This window comes from Dermacentor variabilis, chromosome 1, assembly GCF_050947875.1.
Source record: "Dermacentor variabilis isolate Ectoservices chromosome 1, ASM5094787v1, whole genome shotgun sequence".
Taxonomy (NCBI): Eukaryota; Metazoa; Arthropoda; class Arachnida; order Ixodida; family Ixodidae; genus Dermacentor; species Dermacentor variabilis.
The window spans coordinates 116,226,216-116,232,720 of record NC_134568.1 but is presented as its reverse complement, the minus strand read 5'-3'; the positions used below and the strand labels follow the sequence as shown (position 1 = coordinate 116,232,720).

Sequence of the window (6,505 nt, the reverse complement as noted above, 5' to 3'; positions counted from 1 at the left end):
GTTTTAAATCACGTTTTTATGGAAACAAATAACGACATATGCACAATTTCATCAATGCGATTGCGTGCCATGTTTGTATAATAATGTGCTCTTTTTCTTTTTTTCCCCTGCCCTGCTTTTTGATCGAAGATGAGCCAACTTCTGTATAAATGTGTATCGCCTTCGCCGGTTCGCCGCATGCCACTTTGTTGCTCTGTATGCTGGGAGGTCAGGACTCCTCAAGCTGTTTTTACAGTTTTTTACCTGGCCGCCTGGCAACATCTTTTTTGTTGCGGAATAAATTTCAATTTCAATTTCAACTTATGCTTCACTCCCCCTGTGTAAAATCAATAGTGTGTCTAACATGCGGCAGACCTAAATTAGAATACGCATGCTCTCTTTGTGACCCTCATCAACCCACTATTTCTAACACCATCGAAGAATTCAGAACCACGCTGTTCGTTTTTTTTCCCTCCTAGTTTTATCAGACTAGTGTTACTGAACTGCATGCTTTACTAACCTAGCTTCGAGACGTCACATTTAAGGCTGTACCTATTTTTCAAGTTTTATCCTTCTTACTTCAGTGCTTCAATCTTTCTACCAGTGCACCGACTCTATAGCCGTATAAGCCATGGAAAACCTGTTTACCCCACCTGCTAAAACTGCCGCAGATTTACGCTCCGTTTTTGTGAGGACTGTTTGGGAGTGGAATGGCCTTCTTGCCGACGTCGTGTACCACACCGATTCACTTTAATTTAAGGCTGCAATAAAAAGAAAATTTTGCTAACTGTATGTTCCCATCCTTCATGTAAAACCCCATAGCGGGGACTTTGAAGTAAGAATAATTAATAAGAAATAAATATGACCTACAGTTGTTGCTACAAACTCACCCGAGAGGGAGGTGTATATTTCCATGAACGCAGTGTTCACAAAAGCTCGCGGCTGGCATGAGAAATGTTTTTAGATAGCTGGGACACCGATGGTGAAGTAGACCTGAACTTTATATTTGAAGACTCAACTACTCGCCTTCGTATCGGCGCTTCAGCTCCGCGTCTGTGACAAGCGTGGCATCTGCAGAGACTAGTAGGAGCCTATGACTAGGAGCCTAGGAGGCTACTCTTCGCATGTTCAGTCTTGTTATGGGGCGTGGTTTTGCGACTTTCAACAGCGTCTTCTTTGAGCTCTAACCAGGTTGACCATAGGAGAGTGTTCGGCAGGGAAGACCGAGGTGATGTATAAAGAAATAACATCAGTTTAATGCATCATTATGGGTGAGCGGTGCGCTCCAAGACAAAACATACAGAAACGTTCAACGTGCGGGCACCTGCACGCAAGGGCAGAGAAGATGTGTCCCCACGTGGAGGCTCGCTGGTTTTATGATACCCTCCACCATCCGGGCAACCTTTCTCTCTTGCTCCCTCGCGGAGGGGTCTTGCCAGGACACATCGGGTCAACCCACACAAAGGAACATGGAGGGAAACTTTTACAAAAATTTTTTATAGAAAGTCCATAGACAGTCTATAGACATTTGTCTATGAAGTCTATAGACTGCCTATAGACATTTCTTTAGACTTGTCTATAAAAGTCTGAGTCTATAGACTGTCTATACACTGTCTATAGACAGTTTATAGACTTATGGTCATACTTTTTATAGACTAGTCTATAAAGAGTCTGAGTCTATAGACTGGCTAAAGATGTCTATAGACTTATGAACATACACTTTTTATAGACTAGTCTGTAAAAGGTCTTAGTCTATAGACTGTCTATGGAGTGTCTATGGAATAATTAAAATTCATGTTTGTAGCCAGTTGTCAGCAGAATGTCTATGGACAAGTGTATAGGCTTACAGTTCTACTTTTGTACACTGAAGTCTATAGAATGTCTATAGACTATCTATAGACTATTCCTATAGATCAGTCTATAGATTTATGACCATACACTTTTTATAGACTATTCTATAAAAGTCAGAGTCTATAGACTGTCTATAGATTAATGAAAATTTGTTTGATACAAATAATTGCAGAACGTTTTTAGACAAAAGCATATAGGGTTATACAGTTCTACTTTCGTAGACTAAGTCTATAAAATGTCTATAGATAGTCTACAGACATTCTATAGACTTCAGTCTACCAAAGCAGAACTATATAATCCTATACACGTTTTTCTATGATATTCTGCAGACATTTGTCAACAAACACGAATTTTCATTATTCTATAGACACAGACATTTTATAGACGTCTACGAAGAGTGTATAAGACCATAAGTGCATAGCTATCTGATATCTACAAGTTAGACTACATTATTGTTTACATATGATAGCAATAAAATTTTTCATGTATTTATGCATCTGCACCTGTTGCTTTTCATCTCCACTTATGCATTAACGTTAGTAGATTAATAATGCTCCTGAACCAGCTGTACTCTCATATATGTTGCATAAAGAGAAAGAATTGAGTGCTGAATCATGCAGTGCAAAAAAAAAAAACAAATGCACCGGCAATGAATTAACTGTTTTTATTGCGCGATATAATAGATGAATTTCTTAAAATACATGTCTTATGCTATTATGGAAAGAGTCTAAATATTTACACTACTTCCTCTTGGCAAGCATGGTCGCTAGGCTGGCCTTGACCTTTGTGTCATTAGACCCAAAGGTGATGCAGGTGTATGCTGCAAATAAGTAGATGCAGCAATATGAGACAAAAATATCAAGCGTGTATTCTTTGTATGTTCATTAAGCAGCTTAATATATTTGCTCAAACCATATAAGTCAATGCTTCATGCGGTTAAACTATGACTAATGGCTGCTTGTCAATACAAATCAGTACCATTATACAATGTTTTATTTTATGGTATGGTGAACAATTAAACAGTCACAACTGCTGCTGGTGCCAGCAGCAGTGTGTTCCCTTTTATGACAAGTTCATATATGATGCATTAATCTACTTATACCAAATGATCTCTATATTTATTGCTGAAACTTTACCCAGTTGGACTGTCTGTACATTTTTTGGCTGGTAGTTAAGTATGCCCGTGCAGAGGGACCTGCTCAGAAGACGTCACTGGGGTATTCACAGTATCATGCCAAAGATTGTAATTTATTTTGCTTAATATACATTTAAATGTCTTTCTCCTACCCTAAAATAATGGGTCTTTGGCTATAATTTGAACAGAAGGCAGATGGATTGATTGTAATGATATGGTAATGAGGCCTCTTGGGCATGCTAACAGGTTTCCAAGTTAGGTATACCACATGAGCCCCACGCGAGCACTTTGTTTCATGACACGACAGACATGCACCTCCCAGGAAACAGAACTGATACTATAGTTAGAATGAATTCTATTACAGTAAATTAATTAATGTACTGTTGGACTGTATATTTTTTATTTATCCAGTGTTCTACTGAGTGCCATATTTTGTGTCACTATTCTCCCATTTTACGCAAATTTGTTTCCTTTGCCAAGTGACAAGGAGTAGCCCGTGCCACCATAAAGGCGCCAACCTGTCCTAATATTCATCTCAATAAAAAAAACAGGTGTTTTCAAAGATGAAAATGTTTTCTAGGGTTTCGAGGTTCAGGACTTTAAGTTAACGCAAAAAAAAGATAAATTCAGTAAGAAATGCCATGTCAGTGTGGTTGACTTTCATATATTTTTCAATAAATGAGCAAATTTCCCTGAAATTTTTATGAGGTGAAACATTTCAAAAATATATTTACCAGAGAGATTCTCTGGAAACTTTGTATGACATATAACAAGACAGCATACCTATGTTGTCATTTTAAAATTTCACGATTTTTTCCGAGCCTTCCCTGGCTATTTTCATGAAAATTTTCTCGCAATCTATGACGCCCGCAGCTTAAGTGCAATAAAAAAAAATTGTGATTTAATACTTGCCAAGTACTGCCAGTCCATAATATTTAGATAAAACGAAGAACACGTCAGCCACTTGGCATGCAATATTAGATTCAACTGAATTGAATCCCTTGTTTAATAAAGCTTAAAAGGGCTTGGGCAAGTTCGTAATTGATGGCCACACGAGTACAGCACGGAAGACAAGGGCACAGAGACACACACGTAAAGCAAATGCAACAGTGTGAGGGAAAACTATTCAATTAGTTATTTTTATGGTTCAATAGTAGTTTTCTATCTAATTCGCTCTCACCACTTTTGCCTCTAATTAACTTTGTTTACCTCTGACTAACGACTACATGGCAATATGAAACAGTACCGTTATGACGTTTTCTTATATTACAGTATGATAAGCAGTTAGACAACCGTAATGGTCGCCGGTGCCAGCAACGATACGTTTCGTTTCAAGACAGGCTCATGTGACACCACCAGTGTACTTATAAATATAAAAGAAATGCGAGAATCCCAGACGATTCTTATAATAATAATTGCTGAAACAAAGATACCCGGCTGGACGGTGCACATTCTTCCGCTGTTAATGCAATATGCCCGTGCCGAACGAACATACTCAGCATAGTGACTGCAGTTTTGAACAATCACGTTAGGAATTGCAATTTATTTTCGCTTAGAACAGTCTCCAATGTCTCTTTTCTCATACTTCGAGATGAATACATTTGCCACACTTTCAGTAGAATGCACATGAATGAGGACGTATTGATAAGGTTACTTACCAACTAAAACATGTTACGGTCTCTTACGTGTGTTGATAAGGGTAGAACAAGTGCAATGTCCACTAAATTATTTGAATAATCTGTGCGTTATCTACTAAGAAAACACCACCGAATAGATAATCTCGCTATTTTTTTTTCTTTTGTACAGCGCATATATTATACACTCTGTCCAAGACGACGGCCCTAAATGCAACAGTAATGAAAACCGGACCACTTATTACGCACGACAAGGGCTTCATACCATGCACGACTGGCACAGTGCGAATCTGCGCCAGCAGCTGCCTAGTGATTAACAGCACGTAAATTGCATAACGCCGAAGCATCGAAAGGCGTGTAACGCTTTTCATATAGGCCGAAAGATAACTTCTGCTGCTAAACTGTTTATAAAAGAAACAAAAAAAAACGTCTAACTACCGTCCAACGCAATGCCTCCAGTTTAAAACGTGTAAAGGTGCCTCCCGTAGCGACTAATTTATTGTTCTCTAATTTTTTCGCCTAAGTTGCGAAGCTGCGAGTAACTGAGCTTATCGCACGCCTCATGCTCCAAAAGCGTTTGTGATTGCTAATATTTAGATAGGGTGAATCTAGATGTTTCTTCTACATATTTCTTCGAGTCTCGTGTTTTGCTTGCGGTAACTAACCAAAATTATTTAGATTGGTTGCCAGGAAGCTTAAAAATACTGCTACTATTAAATTATACGAAAACGGCAGCGTACACACTGCTGGAGCATGCCCCGCAAACACGGCCCTTCATCCGAGTACGCTAGCAGTTATACAAGTATACGTTTCTCTTTGAAAATTCATGCTAACAGAATTTTGAGATATATACGTAAAGCGTGTCACGAGAATTTCACTACACATGCGGCGCTGCATTCATCGCGGCCGGATCAAGGGTCACGAAATGAGATCTACCACACTGGCTGCTCAACACACACAATCCGCTTAGTGGCAGCTCAGTATCCAGGTAAACCATGGTGCACTTCCTTTTTTACGCACATCAACTATGACGATAAAATCAACAAGCCCGAGCGATCGCTCGCCGTAAAACATACCGTATCGTAGAAGCGAGAACAAGAGCGCGTTATCATATCATGTCAACGACAAACCGACACCATACCCGGGTCGCCTGCGCTACACGCAGCCGGTTCGCGCTACGAAACACGCTTACCACTTACATCACAATCTATTGACAATCTATTGACATCACAATCTATTGACGCAAAACTTCTTTGCTAAAGCTTACCGTTCAGTGTGGTTGTCGTGTGATGCCACAAAGAAGACACGCGTACACAGACACCATCGTTCAGGCAAACACCGCACACCTCTACAAGCGTTTACGTGCCTGGCGCTCCCTTTGAGAATTCAAACTGACGTGGACAAACGGCACACCGCCGCGCATGCGCAGGAGCTCCGCGCGCCGGGCGTGCGCGCTCCGAGGAGTGTTAGCGCCTTTTCCTTTTTCTTTTTTTTTCTCCCTTTCTTTCTCTCTCTCTCTGCGTGCCATGCGCGCCGGAACGGATTGCTTTTCTTTTCCGTTTTTCATCCTTTCTCATGAACGAAGGAAATGCGCTGGCAGGTTGTATTACAAATGCTGTGGGCTATTTTATGAGATTGGAACGTCCACATGGATGAATGCGCTGTTTGTAAAAGTCGTTACAGGGCCCTTCAGGCGCTTGCATTATCGCCAGCGACGATGAGTAACACAGCGCATTTGTAGCATATCTTCCAGCGTACCCCCAAATGTGATGCCCGCACGTATGTTAGTACAAATTTTCCGTTCCGATGATAGGTCAAAGCAATCAGTACAGCAATGAGGTACTCATATCCGTGGCATAACCGCCTGCGAAATACTGGGTGGGCTCAAAGAATTTGGCACATATTT

General features: G+C 40.4%; 1 long non-coding RNA gene across 1 annotated transcript; it reads right to left on the bottom strand.

The window, feature by feature from the left end:
• Nucleotides 1–697: 697 nt before the first annotated feature.
• Nucleotides 698–5,964, bottom strand: LOC142571860 (uncharacterized). Its single transcript, XR_012825966.1, has 3 exons — nt 5,867–5,964; nt 2,570–2,650; nt 698–740 (listed from the first exon to the last, which is right to left on the bottom strand). It is a non-coding gene; the product is annotated as an uncharacterized LOC142571860 (long non-coding RNA).
• Nucleotides 5,965–6,505: the final 541 nt, after the last annotated feature.